Source organism: Colobus angolensis, unplaced genomic scaffold (assembly GCF_000951035.1).
Source record: "Colobus angolensis palliatus isolate OR3802 unplaced genomic scaffold, Cang.pa_1.0 Scaffold13, whole genome shotgun sequence".
NCBI lineage: Eukaryota > Metazoa > Chordata > Mammalia > Primates > Cercopithecidae > Colobus > Colobus angolensis.
The window spans coordinates 14,338,535-14,355,825 of record NW_012114252.1 but is presented as its reverse complement, the minus strand read 5'-3'; positions in this window follow the sequence as shown (position 1 = coordinate 14,355,825).

The following is a 17,291-nucleotide window of genomic DNA, read 5'->3' as shown; positions in this document are numbered from 1 at the left end:
GCCTAGATTTCAGAAGATGTATGCAAACACCTGCATGCCTTTGGTAAAAGTTTTCTGCAGGGGAGGTCCCTCATGGGGAATCTCTGCTAGGGCAGTGCAGAAGGGAAATGTAGAGTCGGACACTCCATAGTGAGTCCCTGCTGGGGTACTGCCTAGTGGAACTGTGGGAAGGGGGCCACCATCCTCCACCCCAGAATGGTAGATCCATTCTGACTGATGGCTTGAACTGTGCACCTGGAAAAGCCATAGACACTCAATGCCAGCCATGAAAGCAGCTGGGAGGAAGTCTCTCCCTTGCAAAGCCCCAGGGGCAGAGCTGCCCAAGACCATGGGAACCCATCTTTTGCATCAACGTGACCTTGGGAACCCACTTCTTGCATCAGCATGACCTGGATATGAGACCTGGAATAAAAGGATATCATTTTGGAACTTTACAATTTGATTGCCCCACTGGATTTGGACCTGCATGGGCCCTTGTAGCCCCTTTGTTTTGGCCAATTTCTCTTATTTGGAACAGCTGTATTTATGGAATACCTGTACCCCCACTGTATCTAGGAAGTAACTAACTTGCTTTTGATTTTACTGGCTCATAGGTAGAAGGGACTTGCCTTGTCTCAGATGAGACTTTTGACTATGAACTTTTGGGTTAATGCTGAAATTAGTTAAGACTTTGGGGGACTGTTGGAAAGGCATAACTGGTTTTGAAATGTGAGGGCATGTGACTTGGAGGGGTCAGGGGCAGAAAGATAGATTTTGCTGTGCCCCATCCAAATCTCAACTTGAATTGTATCTCTCAGAATTCCCATGTATTGTGAGAGAGACCCACGGGGAGATAATTGAATCATGGGGCCAGTCTTTCCTGTCCTATTCTCATGGTAGTGACTAAGTCTCACGAGGTGTGATGGGTTTATCAGGTGTTTCTGCTTTTGCTTCTTTCTCATTTTCTCTTGCTGCCATCAGGTAAGAAGTGCCTTTTGCTTCCTGCCATGATTCTTAGGTCTCCTCAGCCATGTGGAACTGTAAGTCCAATTAAACCTTTTTTTCTTTCCCCCCGGTCTTGATTAAGTCTTTATCAGTAGTGTGAAAACAGACCAATATACCTATACCTTCTTTTTCAGTTAGAAATAATAATTATCCTATAACCACAATCACTAACAAGCAACTACATGGTGACATACATTCTTGGTATCTCTGTGGCTCAAAAAATGTCCAGATTGAATCATTTACATTACAAATGTGTGCATTTGAAAAGATATTTTATTTTCCTCCATAAAAATACAAGATTTGTTCATTTTTTTGAAACTTTTGTTACCTTAAAAACATCCTCACAACTTTCTGTCAGTGTTAACTTAGATAACCTGCATTGAAACTTTGATCTCTAGCTATGTAAAATTTAATGATGCATTAAATATTAATATATTTATCTAAAATCAGTATTTTAAAGCATTTGGCTTTATTACAAAAATGACAAGGCTTTACATATAATATTGAAGTGCCCATGTAGACTTACTTTTATCATAATAAAAGATATTTCTGCAAATACACAAAATAGTAAATTCAATAACTAAAAATTTGTGAGATATCTTATATAAAAATATATGCTATTTATATTTGCGCAATATTATAACTTATTTATATTTTCATAATATTATATGTATGTTTTCTTGGAATTTATACCATAAGAGTCACAGATGGCAAAAGGAAAACTTTTTCCTGAACAATTGCCTAATTTTGTATCGGAATTTTATGTTATCACTGTTATAGTCTATATAAATTCATCTAAAATGTGTGAAATGATTGTATTTATCCCTCTCATCTTCTATGAAGTTGAATTACTGAATTTCTCCCTTCTGAATTTTACTCTAAATGCTGAGAATTCTAATCAACAATCTACACACTATTTATAAACATGCAATCTGGGCCACAGCCACTCTGTGTTGGGTCCCCCTGTGGACCACCTGCACTCCCCGGAGATTTTGTACAAAACGTTTACCCCAGGGACTCTCTCTAGACTCTTGCTGATTCCATAAACTGATTTAGACTTGTATAATGTAGACTTCTGAATGAGTATTACTGTAAATTTCCCAGAGTGGGAAACGTGGGCTACATATTATTTAGAACCCTATTATTTTTTCTTATTGATTGAAACATTGCATTAACTTAAAATCTCTCGAGTTCATGCTAAATATAACTTTATTAAAGTCTAATCAAAACCCGGTCCTAGGCTGAGAAATAGCATAGAGTACACTCAAGTGAAAAGTCATCGGATTATTAAAAATGACAGATATAAAACACGTTGTTTTCTGATGGACTGATAATAGAGAAATGGATATCTACAAGAGGAAATAGGATGAGCTTGATATGTCACGCTGCTTCTCGCCAGATAAAATATTTAGTGTGATCAACAGTATTTCTCAAATTAGCTAAGAATAAAGAGGTGGACAGGTCACACAGCAGGGAAACTAACTGTCTGCTGTCAGTGTTCTTAGCTGACCTCCAGCCTCTGACATTGATAGCTGCTGGGTGACTTTGGGTAGATTATTTAGTCCCTCCAGATCTATATTTATTGACTCACATAATTATGTTGATGAATGTGTTTTGATTCCTTGCTGAGATATGGTGAGATAACCATAATTCACAGAGGAAACACAAAATGACTATACAATTGCCATCTACAAAAATTTTGGAGCTTTACATTATAAAAAATCCAGAATAAAGATTAAAAGGACTAATGCCCCCTTAAGGTATTTCATTAATAAAAATAATTTTACAATACTAAAGAGATAAAAATCAAAACTAAAATCTACACCTCAGGCATCAACATACTCATCAATGTATGATAGTTTTCTGGGAATAGAACCCGTGCTGCTCTGCTAAGTAGAGGGTCTTATGTTTGTAGAGGGCTGGCTGCCTTCTGCAACCAACAGAATCATGGCTGTCTGCTTCATGAAGTCTTCACCTCTTACTCTTGCCTGGTGTTTAGTGGATGACCCAAGGACAGGTACTGCAGGGCTTCACCCTTCTCACCCTCTCCCTTGTTTTCTCTTGTCCTTTTCCTTCACTTCACAAGAAAATGGACTTTATTCTGCCTCTTCTAACCACCTGAACACCCCTCAATCTTCTCAACCTTTTCAATTAAACCCTAAATGGATGTTACCAAAACTTTCACTCTCAGTTATTTTTTTCATTTGGAAAAAGTGACTGTGTAACAGAGAAAGGAATAAAGTGACAGAGAAAAGTGAAAGATATAGAAAATGCTTTCTTATACTACAGACATTAAGATAAACATTTTAGAAGGTGCTTCAATAGAGAAATAAAATTTTTAAATGTCTGCAAAAATAAATGTAAACAATTATAACTGCTTTTGAACATATTTGAGTTTAAATAAAAATTGTATTTTTTTAATATTCACTGTATTTAAAATTAAAATTTAAAAATTATATGGAAAATGGTCACTTAAAAGTCTCAAAGTGTCCACTGAAACAATAATGGCAATTCCATTTTTACTTAGCAACTTTTATCTTTATATCTCCTTTCTATTTTTTAAAAGAAAAGTGCTAAAGGAATATAGCTATACTAAAGTTGATGGGTATAGACAGAGATAGATAGATAAGATACAGATTTTTATATGCTGTATATAATGATATATAATTAAACTACATAACATTCATGTTAATTATTGATCAGAATATGATGTAAAATGTTAACTATGTATCACTGTATACATCACTATATTTTGCAGAAAAGGCTATGCTGAGGTGAGAAACACAAATGTCTCAGTGGCTTATCACAGCAAGCTCACATCCTTGATCATGAAAAATCAGCTGTGGATTTGGATATTCTCCAAGACATCAGCCTTTAGGTAGAGACTGAAAGGCCCAGGTAATTTAGATTATGCATCTCTGCCATCTCACTAGGGGGTCTCCTCCACAGTCTTCAGCAATCAGCCTGAGGTTGCTACACTGCCACTGGGAAGTGTGACTTCTCTGTGTGTTTGACAGAACAGCATGAAATAAGACACGAGTTATGTAAGCCGCAATAAATCCCCTGTTTTGGAATAGCCAAAATATTTGCCAGATGAAGTAAATAGTTTTATTCACAACTTCCATGAAGAAGCCCCAGAGGCCACCTGGTGGGGCTGTGGAGTAGTGGGTCATGGAGCAGCATGCCAGTTTGACATTGAAGGTTTGCAAAGCTGTCAGTGCTGAGTCTGAGGCACCTTGCTCAGGGGGACACAGAAGGACTGTTGGGAACTGGAGCAAAGATGACCCTTGTTATACTTTAGCAAAGTGACCAGCGGTATTTTGCCCCTGCCCTGGATATCTGTGGAACTTTGAACTTGAGGGAGATGATTTAGGGTATCTTGAGGAAGAAATTTCTAAACAGCAAAGCATTCAGGAGGAAGCAGAGCATAAAAGTTTGGAAAGTTTGCATACATAGACATCCAAAATATATTTTCATATAATTGCTACGTGAGTGCATAGTTCAATAGTGAGTCTATTGTGAAGTTATAAATGTGGGAGTCATCAGCATATCAGTGGTGTATAAAGCTAAGAGAGTAGGTAAAACCACCAAAGGAGTGAATGTACCACAGGGAATAGAACCACAGTGGGTGGGGGAAAGATCTGTATCCTGCCTTTGGTAACTTTCCCTGGCAAAATGTATGAAGCAGAACTACAGGGATTTCTTCAAATAAATAAAACTCTGAGATAAATAGTAAGACTGAACTGTTTTCTAGTTTCCTTCTGTGTTGATGTATTCCCACTCTGTTAAGGCAGTACTGTGATCTTGCAGAATTGCTGTAGAGCATGAGTTTTCATTACCAAAGAGTATTTTTTAGGCTTTATTCTCAGAAGAAATCATCATAGCTATTTGAAAAATGCCATTCCCTACATTATTATTGACAATGATAATGTAATATGTTGATTTTGGTTGGTTGGTACAAATATACATATATTCAAATAAATAATGACCTATAATATATTTTATTTAACCATGTATCTAATGTTTTACATTTATGTTTATGAGCATTGTCTCACATAATTAACGCTGCAATGAATATCTTTGTGTATAAAAGTTATTGACCAATACATTACAAAGCATAAAATTGTGGGTGCATTATATCTTTTGGGAAAAAAATATATATATATGCATTTATCTGGGTCTTTTTCTCATGAGATAGCCTAAACTAACTGTAGTAACATATCTTAGAGCTTTGTGAGCAGTGGGTTTTATCTCTTACACATATATTTTTAAATTGATGTAACCATTGTTCTAAGATCCATTTCCAATAATGTATTTTCATATTTGTTAATGGTTTTATTTTCTAATTTTTGGTTTGTTTTCACATCATATTTCCACTTGTAAAGAAACAAAATTTTGCATTCTTTTGATAAAACCTCTTTTGTATCATATTCAATGCAGATAAAATTATACGTTTTTATCTTTTTTCTTAATTATGAAATATATGTAGATATTTACAATAAATATGAAAACAACCTTGATATGATTTGGCTGTGTCCTCAGCCAAATCTCAACTTGAATTGTATCTCCCACAATTCTCACATGTTGTGGAAGGGACCCAGTGGGAGGTAATTCAATCATGGGGGCGGGTCTTTCTCATGGTAGTCTCATGAGAGTGAATAAGTCTCATCAGATCTGATGGTTAAAAAAAAAGGAGTTTTCCTATGCAAGCTCTCTTTTGCCTGCTGCTATCCATGTAAGACATGACTTGCTCCTCCTTGCCTTTCACCATGATTGTAAGACTTCCCCAATCACATGGAACTCTAAAGTCCAATTAAACCTCTTTCTTTTGTAAATTGCCCAATCTCAGATATGTCTTTATCAGCAGCATGAAAATGGATTAATACAAATCTATAAACATTACTATATAAATTATGTCTGAGTAATATATTCTTATTCATAGGGTACAACTGACATTTTTAAAGACAGCTTTTTTTTTTTTTTTTAAGGTACAAGCATCTATCTGTAGCTCAGCAAGAACCCATCTCAGCATTTTGGTGTTGCAACAAATTATGTTTTAGCTCATGGGTAATAATAAAACAATAACTTAGTGTTATGTTTAGATTCAAATAATGTTTAAACTTAGGAGGTTAAGTTATATAAATATATCTTGCAAATTCAATTATTTAATTATTTATTCAACAATTACTTATCGAATACTCTAGGATGCCATAACTATTCATAATATTAGTGCACAAATTTGCACCTGAACCCATAACATAGAACATAGTTTATATGTTTAAATAATACTAAATATATTGTTAGTTTCCATAGACATAAAGAAATTAGAATATGACTGGTATAATTTAAACCTTCCTTTAATCATGTCTTTGAAGTATTAAAGTAGCTTCAAACTCTACATGTTTGATTTCTATCTAGGGATAATAACTTACTATTTATTAGTATTTGCTTTAAAGAAGGAACATAGTAACGCATTCTACAGCCAAATAAAGATATAAAGATATCTTACAAGATTTCCAAAATATTTGAATCATTTTGCAACACGTTGGAGCTGTTTTTGCAAAACTAGAAATTAAAAGGAGCCAGGGGAGCACGTGATTATTTATCTTTTTTGGAGAACTAAAACAATCTGTACTGATAGGGAGATCAAATCTAGAAAAAAGGTTTTGTAACACATCTTACAAAAAGAAAAAGGTGGATAAAAAATAGAACCCTAAAGACTAGCACAGTTATCAACAATTTTGCCTCTTTTCTGAAGTACATCTCATAACTAGAATGATCGTATGTTCTGGTCAGCTTGGGAAAGCCCTGATTTAGAATTACAGGTTCCACCAATTTACTATTATCAACTATTTTCACTTTCACAAATGTCCCTGTTTGAAGTTAAATTATGTGTTCATTCTTCTTATAACCAATACAACAGGGTTATGGTTCAAATATAAAGTGCTTTTTGGCTCAAGCCGAAACTGAAAACTAATTAATGGCATAACTACTGGAAGAGACATATGTGCAAATCACTGAATTTGCATTTAATAAAATTACCCAAAAACATGGAATCCTAGGCAACAGTCATGTCTTTCCTTGTCACTTAGCCTTTTGCCTGCAGTGTGTTAAGTGATGATTATAGTATAATTACTCCCCTGCATCAAATTTGGGGCTCCCGCCTAATGTTTACCACAAGACTTTTCAAAGGATGGTCAACTCAAGATTGATGAGATGGTAGTTATTGAACTCCTTAATCTTGTTCAAAATAAATAAATACCAAAATAAACAAATATCAAATAATAGAGCCAGTTCCTGCTAATTGGAGGCAAATGGTAAAGTCTTGGAACAACAACAACAACAACAACAAAATGCACTTTGATTAACAAAAGGTAATATTAAAGCACTGCTTTAAACATCCTTAAGATGATTAATAATTTCTATTTTTATTCTGCAACTCCATTAAATGATTAAAGTAAACTGAAAAAAGAAAATAAAAGGAAATTCAGCTAACAAAATAATACATAACTCTAAACAAATCTGTATGGTATTATATATAAAACTTCATTAAAACACATATTTAATGTATACCTTATAGTTCAAAGGAGTGCCGAACATAAATTATGATGGTAAAATTTTAATAACACTCATCAACTAAATGTCTCCTTTAGTCCATTTATTGTCTTTATTGATTTTCCAGTAATGCAAGTTCACATTTTTGCTTTATGTATACTCAGTCATCTCACACATATGCATTTTTATTTGCCTATAAAATTAACTTTAGTTTACAGTGAAAGATAAAATGTTACCTGTAGTATCTAATATGTGATATATATCTAATTACTGCAAATTTTATTTTATACAGATATTTATGATTTACTATATAATATTAAATAATACTATATAGTTTTGGTGCAAGTGTTTGAGTTTAATTAAAAAAACACATATAAATAATGCTGCTTTGAAAACTCAAATGAAGATTTCATTTCTCTGGTTACTGCTTAGTCATTATCTTGTATCAGTGTCTCATAAATCTTACTGAAGAAGATTTAGTTACATCAATATCTTGTTGATTTTATATGGTATTTTGGGCTTAGGATAAAGAATAACAAAATAATATTGATTTAATTCAAACTAGGTAAATCTTCCATGACCTTGTTGCTTAACAAAGTATAATGTTCATGACTTCTATATTAAACCATTGCAGAACACACTCACAGCTGTTCTTGAAATTTGAAGTGTAAATGGAGGATAAAATAACTATTTCTGGCACATAGATTATATGTCCTGTTTGCATCTTCTGCCTATAAACTCTCTTCTCATTTATTCATCACCACTACCATCCTCATATGCGATTTTATTCAGTATAAACAGTTATTTCAAAATTTTTCAAAGAGTAAGTTGATACAGACTGGAAATATGTCATGAGTAGTAGAAACAGATTAGAACTGAGGCAATAAATAGTAGACAAAGAGATGAAGGAGCAAATATAAAAAGTATAGAAGAAATGACTTGGTCACTGGTGACCATATGGTGATCATATGGGGACATATTTGAAGGCATAAAAATTTAGAAGAGGGAATAGGTGAGAATAACAAGATAATACTATAGAGAATAATATCTTGGGTGAGTTTGTTGGTGATAGTTAAATTAGCTGAGAAGCAGACCACAAGAGTTTAAATAGATATGAAAGAAAAAAATAAATAAATTTGGTTTTAGGTTGGAAATAAGGTGCACAGCATGGGGCAGAATTGCACACTTTTGAAATGACTGTGCCAGTGATGACTTTTGTGCTAACCTCTTTGCTCCATTTCCACATTTAGGGTGACTTTTTAAATCAAGTTACAATACCCACTCATTTATACCGAAGAGTAATACAGAAGAACATATATGTATAAAGTTCAAGAAAATACGTACGACAATACTAGCACACAATCAGGGAATGCTTTGGCATTGACATAATCTCAGTAAAAGTTGAATAATGTATATAAAATAACCATAATACAACTCACATGATTTTAGAGCTATAATGAACACTTTACTTAGTATTAGTCAAATTGAGTTTAATAAATATCATACAGAGATACTACCAGTGTTTAGGAAAAGACTCTTATGTGCTATAGAAAGAAGAATTTGTAAAATATATGCCACAATACATATAGGCATACCTTGTTTTATCCTGTTTTGCTTTTTCATGCTTGGCAAATATTATGCTTTTTAAAAATGGAGATTTATGGTAACCCTGCATTGAGCAAGTCTACTGGCACTATTTTTCCAATACCATGTGCTCATTTCATGTCTCTCTGTTACATTTTGCTAATTCTCACGATATTTCAAACTTTTTCCATTATTATTATACCTGTTTTGGTGGTCTGTGATCAGTGATCCTTGATGTTATGGTGGTCTGTGATCAGTGATCCTACTGTAATTGTTTTGGTGCCATGAACCACGCTCATATAAGACAGTAAACTCAATCAATAAATGACATGTGTATTCTACTCCATGGCTACTCTATGAACCAGCCATTGTCCCCAATCTTTCTCCCTCTCCTCAGACCTCCTTATTCCCCATGGTACAATATTGAAATTAGGCCAATTAATAACCTACAGTAGCTTCTAAGTGTTTAAGTAAAAGGAAGAGTCTAATATCACTCACTTTAAAACAAAAGTTAGATATAGTTAAGTTTAAATAATGAGCAAAACAGGCTTATTGCTGATGCAAATTTCTGTGGTTTGGATGGAATATCAAATCAGCCAAAATATTCTCTTAAGCCAAAGTGCAATCTAGATCAAGATCCTAACTCTTGTGCATCCTATAAAAGCAGAGAGAGGTGAGGAGGTTGCAAAAAAAATATTTGAAGCTGTCAGTGGTTGGTTCATAAATATTTTAAGCCCACTGTTAAGACCTACTGCTCAGAAAAAATATATTCCTTTCAAAATATCTGCTCATTGACAACAAACTTAGTCACCCAAGAAATCCGATGGAGCTGTAAAGGAAAATTAGTGTTATCCTCTATGCCTGCTAACCTAACACTCACTGTGCAGCTTATGGATCAAAAAAGTAATTTTGACTTTCAAGTCTTATTGTATAAGAAATACATTTCATAAGGCTATAGCTGCCATAGATAATGATTCCTCTGATGCATCTGAGCAAAGCAAACAGAAAACCTTCTGGAAATAATTCGCCATTCTAGAAACCATTAAGAGCATTCACAATTCAAGGGGGAAGTTCAAAATATCATCAGCAGAAGTTTGGAAGAAGTTGATTCAAACTATCATGTATGACTTTGAGGAGATTTTTGGAAGTAACTGCCGATGGGGTGAATATAAGAACTAGAATTAGAAGTGAATCCTGAAGATGTTACTGAATTGCCACAATTTCATGATAAACCTTTAATGAGAGAGAAATTGCTTCATATGGATGAAAAAAATATAAAATGGTTTAGTGAGATGGAATCTACTTCTCTGTTGAAGAGGCTGCAGACGTTATTGAAATGATAACAAAAGATTTGGAATATTCCATAAAATTAGTTGATAAAGCAGTGGCGAGGTTTGAGTGGATTGACTCTAATTTTGAAATAAGTTCTACCGTAAGCAAAATGCTATCAAACAGCATCACATACTACAGAGAAATCTTTCATGAAAGAAAGAGTACATTGATGGAGAAAATTTCATCTTTTTCTTATTTTAAGAAATTTCCACAGTCATCCCAACTTTCAGTAACCACCACCCTGATCATTTAGCACCCGTGAACATCCAGGTAAGCACCTCCCCAGCAAAAAGATTAGGACTCATTGAAGGATCAGATGATTGTTAGTATTTTTTAGCCATAAGTTATTTTTAAATTAAAATATGCATATTTTTAGATATAATACTGTTTCATACTTAATAGACTACAGTACAGTGCTAACACAACTGTTACATATACTAGGAAACAAAAAAATGTGTGACTCACTTTATTGCATTATTGACTTCATTGTGTGGATCTGAAACTGAATCTACAGTATCTTTGCATACAGCAAAAAAGGAGAAAATATGTCTTTCAGTAGCTACCTCTCTTACTGAAGGCAGTGCTTACATCGCTAAATAGATTATCTACTCTTTCTAGGGTGATATGACTTTAACCCTAGACTTGAGTTTTCTAATTAGAATGTAATTTAGTATAGAATTAGATGTAATTTTTAAAATGTTGCATATGTAGATATAACATTATATACATACAGAATTAGATGTGATTTTTAGAAAGTCATATATATATTTATATGAAGTTATACACATATATAACCTATCTAAAAATTAGATTTATGAATTAATGTAATTAGGTGTCTTATAATGAATGGGTGGGCTGCCATTTATCAGAGGTATTTATGGTGGGACTCTATGACTATAGGTCAAAGATGTTATTATAGGCAATGAATTGACTTGGAGAAAGCGTTGTATAATTACCTTCAGTTAAAAAAAATTTGCATTTCTCAAATTATATTGTTTAATATTTCCAGGCTGTTCATGGGGTTTCTCAAGTGCTTTTGAAAAGAAAATACCAAAGAGTCGGGAAATAAACCCATACAGCCACGGTCAGTTGGTTTTTGACAAGGGTGCCAAGACCATTCGATGGGGGAAAGAATAATCTCTTCTACAGCTGGTGCTGGGATAATGGGAATGAAGTTGGACCCCTAATGTACAGTATATACACAGATTAACTTAAAATGGATCAAAGACCTAAATGAAATAGCTAAAAATACATAACAACTTCAAATAAATCAAAGGTGTATAACCTTGGATTTGGTAATGAACTCTTGGATAAAGCAAAACAAAATCACAAAACTGTAAGACAAACACATTAAAAATAGATAAACTGGACTTATTACAATTAAATAAAAACTTTTTTTGCAACCAGAGTAACTATTAAGACAGTGAAAAGACAACCTACAGAATGAGACGAAATGTTTTCTAATCATATTATCTGATAAAATGTAGTATCTAAAATACATATAAGTAAGTCTTTCAGCTCAAAAACAAAAATTAAACAACCTAAGTTAAAAATTGGCAAAGGTCTTGAATAGACCTTTCTCTGAGGAAGATATACAAATTGCCAATAAATATAAGGAAAGATATTCAACATTATTAGTCATTAGGGAAATGCAAATTGAAGCCATAATAACAATTGAACCAACTAAGGTGATTTATTGAACAACAGCAACAGCAAAAAGCACAAAAGAGCAAGTATTGTTGACGACGTGTAGAAATAAGAACCCCCATGTGGTTGGTGAAACGTAAAATGGTGCAGCCTTTACAGAAACCAGCTTAGTAATTTCATTAAGAAGCAAAACATAGAATTGTTACATGATGCAGCAATTCCACTCATAGGAATATACCCAAAATAATTAAAACCAGGCACTTCAACAAACATTTGTACACAAATAAATGTAGCAAAAGTATTCACAGTAGCCAAAAGGTGAAAACAACTCAAATGTTCATCAATGGATGAATGGATAAAGAGTGGTATATCCATACAATGGAATACAGTCTAACCAAAAAAAGAAGTGAAGTTGTGATACGTGCTACTTTCTGGAGGAACCTAGAAGGCATTATGCTAAGTGAAAGAAGCCAGACACAAGGGATACACACTGAATGATTCTATTATTCCAGAACAGGCCAATCCATAAGATAGAAAGCTGACTAGCAGTTGTCAGGGACTGGGAAAGGGAAATGTGAAGTGACTGCCTAATGGGTATAAGGTTTTATTTTAGGGTGATGAAAATGCCTTGGAGCTAGATAGAGATGATTGCTACACAATATTCTGAGCATATTTGATGCCACTGAGTTTACAATTTAAAATGGTTAATTTTATGTTATACAAATTTTACCTCAATTAAAAAAAATAAGTTCCCAATTTATTCAAAGTACGGTTTCTATGTTAATCTTCTATCCTGGTTCTACACTTTTCTAGAGGCTGTACTTAAAAAACACATATATAAAATATAATTTTTCTCAAATAAAATAGATATTCTTTATTTAAAATGTGTCTTTTGGAAAGTACTAATGTATGTCTTTATTCAAATAGAAAAAGCATAAATTAAAGTGAGATGTTTGCTATAATGTAGTCAATTTTAATGTAAAATACAAACTCGAAAACAAATTTTAAGAAATTAATCCACAATTTTGGTAATGTTTATGTGATATTTTATTCTATTTTAGATTTTAGTGTTTCAATGGTTATCAGCATTTCAATTCATAATGATTATTTGTAAAACCTAGTTAAGATAGAATTAAGAACTTTTCTCTGAGTTTAAACATTTAAGTTTAGCTACGTTGAAAAATGACAGTGTTTCTGAAATGTCATATGAATTAATATTATATTGTCATTGACACTAACCCTAGGAAGTGCTTATTGCACAATTTAAACTATTGCTAGCTAGGCTAAAATTCTCTATAATTTATTTAAATAATGTATTAGCACTGCTTCAATAATTAATTAATATTGTAAACCTGGATTCAATACACTGCAAGTGTGTATTAAAGCATTCGACACGGACACAGTCAGGGAATACCCAACAGCTTTCTCCTGCATCCTCTCCTCCACTTAGGTCTTAATTGACCTCAAACATGGCCTCAGGTCTAGCTAAATGTTGACCTTAGTGTGGTTCACAAATCAAAGTCATTCTAGAGACTGGCTCCAGGATCTGCTTGAATTCTTCCAATCTGTCATTTAGACATTTCCTAAGAATCCATTAGTTGCTTTGTATTTGTAAACTTCTTGTGACTTAAGGCAATGATGAATAAAGCATGGCAAATGCTCTCGAAGATGTGTGGTTTGATGGAAGAAAATGACAGGTTAAATAACCCTAGTGAAATGGAATACATTTTTAAATACCTGAGGGAGAAGAGAAAACAGACGATCCAACTCAGCAGGTGAGACACATGGTATGTACATATTTAGGGAAAAAGTCGCAGAGAAAACAGCCTAATAAAATGATTCTCCAGGGATGCATAGGAGTCACACGTTCAGCATCTCAGGCTTCAGCCTGGCTTACCTAGTAAGAAACTGCAAGACCTCTCTCCTTTCTTTCAGCGCTACTCTTTTGAACTCTGTGGCTGTACCTGGACATCTGGTCCAACTGCAGACTCCTGAGTCTTCACTAACCTCCTCTCAGGGACCTTATACTTCACCAGACTGTCAGAATCTATCAGCTGTTCAGCAAATCCCCTAGTCAGACCTCTTCAGCTTGCTTGTCTCACAGACAAGTGGGAACTTACGTGTGAGAGAGAAAAGTCCCATCCCTTTGAATGAGCAAAGCTGCAATACTCAACACCTTACGGCTTTGTTCCTTACTACGTTCCGTATCTTTACAAAACAAATAGAAAGTCCTGAATTGTAGAGCAAAGCATTCTCATATCCTCAACAGCTACCTTCTCAAAACTATTATCTTTTAAAGTTGATACTACTTTTTCTTCATCAACTTTTTCTACCCCCTTTTTCGTGTTTGCATAAACCTCCATCAGTTAGGTCTAAATCCAATGTTACCTTCCCTAGGTGACTTCAATGAAACACATTCACCCCACTTACAATTAGTTACCGGTTCCTACAATTTCTTACAACAATTTGTACTTGTTCATGGCATTTGTCTTTGTCCATCTTATTGAGCAAATACCTGCCTTTCCCACAGATAACAGGAGAAATTTGAGAGCAGCAGTTACTCTTTATTCTTCTGTGCATTCTGTAATGCCCATAACCATTACTTGAGTCCACAAATTCGTGTATTCATTGAACGAATACGGATTGTGCTACATACATGTGCCAGGTACTCTCCCTGGTAGTGAATTGAACTGAAGTAAGTTGTAACTTCTAGTAGGGAGGGAAATAGACTTACTATTATTTTTAAAGTTCTAGTTAATGAGGAGAATATCAAAACACAGGACATTCCCCTTTAATTCCCAAAATGACACACAACTAGAATCCTGGGCTCAAAGGGGAGAATCAAGGGCTTTAAAATAAATCTTGTCATTCAGCATAATCATGCGAAATCCTGTGATTTAAATTTTTTTATATATTTCAATGCCCCTCGTTCACATGTCATTTTAATTCTCAAATCAATTCCACGTGTTAATACATTGGAATGAAGAGGTCACACTGCATACTCCTTGAGGAGTCATGGTTATGTCCCTCTTGTTTGAAATTCCAGATTGAAAACTGAAACGTCCCAGGATGCTTTAAGCAAAAAGATGTGATGCAGCTGTGCCTTTGATACTTAAAAAAAATCATGGCATCAGTAGTTTATGTTTAAGACATTTGAGAAAGCTTGTACACCCTTGTGCTTCAAGGCCCAAAACAAAGCCCAAAGGCCAAAACAGCAGCTGCCTGGAGGTGGAAGTTCTTATGGCTCTTGCCTGTTTCAGTTGGGGTTAGAGATATTTAACATCAAGCACTTTCTTCATAATTGACTATGTTGGGGAAGGAGTTAGTCTTTTTACAGCATGAGTTTGTCTTTCCAGAGCAAATAATGGGGCAGGGGTTGGGTGAGGGAAGTGGGAGGAACATGTCAATATCGATGCTAACACCACTAGAAAACGTAAATTGTGAAATAATTGTAAACTTTCTAATATCAGAGGTAAAGGCATAGAGCTACAGAACAACAAAAGTAAAAATTAATTGAGCCAGTAAGGAAAGCGTTCTGTCAGGGAACACAGGAAGAACATGAGGTCAATTAACAGCAGAAATGCCACTCCGCTCCAGCATCGGAAGAACACATTGTGTGAATGGCCTTTCCCACAGCGCTAATGAACCAGCCATGATTAATTGTTGCCTTCTCATCCCGTGCCTGTGATCACTAGCTCATAATTTTTTAGGAACCTGACTGTGAATTTTAGATTCCAAAATGGAGTTTGTACTTGGAGACCCTCTTATCTATCCTCTTGCAGGAAGTGCTTCGTTCATCATCTCAATGAAGAGTTGTCTATCTCTAACGGGAAAGTTCTTGAAAGTTTATCTCACTCTAGAGAGGACTTAATGCTTAGAATTCCGACAGTTTTCTATGGTGAATTTTCATGCTGTTTCTTCCTTTTGAATACTCAAAAATATGTGAGTGCAAAACCTCTTATCCCCCCCTTTACAGGCCACAAGAATAAAAGACAGACAATAATGTCAAAAAAAAAGAGACAATAATATCCAAGGAACACAAATAGTAACAACAATAAAAAACATCTAGTCTTTGTCTTTTGAAAAACTGACTAGGTGAACAAATATCCTGACACTATCCATTGATTCATCAAATACTGTGGCTGGGTCACAGGCGTACCCTGACTTCCGCTTTCTCCTATGATCTTCAGTTCCACCACCACACGGTGAACTGCACCTGCTGTTATTTCCACCGTCAAACTCAAGATGGGCATCAACATCTCGATGGTTTGTGAATCGAGTGGTTTGAGAAAGTACTAATGCTGCCTATACTGATGTTAGTTATTCCAGTCCTGCTTGTTCCATTGTTTTCTCAAAATGTGACCATTGAATTTGTTAGAGGAGATAAATATATCTTCTATTTATTTTCTATCATCTTCTACATAATCATTACAAACATAGGCAATACATGTTATAAGATGATCAAGCAGATAAAAAGTACATTTCATCTCCCTGTTTCTATTTGTTCTTTTGCTTTGTTTTTACAGCAACATTTCCAAGATCATGCCCTTTTTATTTTGCCTATCTTTCAGCTTCTCTCTAAACCCTCATCCTCGGTAGAGCGTGATGCTCTGGGATCTGCAATAAACACAGCTATATTTGCACGGCTTGTAAACCAAAGCATCAGCAGGACTTAATCATGGTGTGTTTTAGAGACTGAAAGTTGTTGCCCAAACTCATTCTTGCCTTCCTCAAAAACAGCTGGATGCCCAGCTAGAAACTGCATTTCTCAGCCTCCTTTGCTTATAGATTTGGATGCCACTCTGTGTTCTGTGTGTTCTCACCACTGGAATGTGAATAGTGATGACTGGAGTAATCTCAGAAGCTACATGTTGAACATGGAGCTGCCTATTAGTCCAGTTTCCTGGAATACATCTGTGAATAGACCCCCAACCAGCCTAGATTACAACTCTAGGAAAAAATGACCTTAGACTTTGTTTGAAGTACTGCGTTTGGAACCGTGTTTGTTATAGCATCTCAGCCTTATCTTCATTCACACACATTCTCATTTGTACTGAGTGGACCCAGGACATGTGTGAAATCAGCACCTAGAGAATCTCCTTGGTAAAGTGGTATTGTTTCCATGGTCAAACATGATAGGAAGTATGGAAAAGAGACTATTACATTTGTTATTTTGAAATATTTATGTA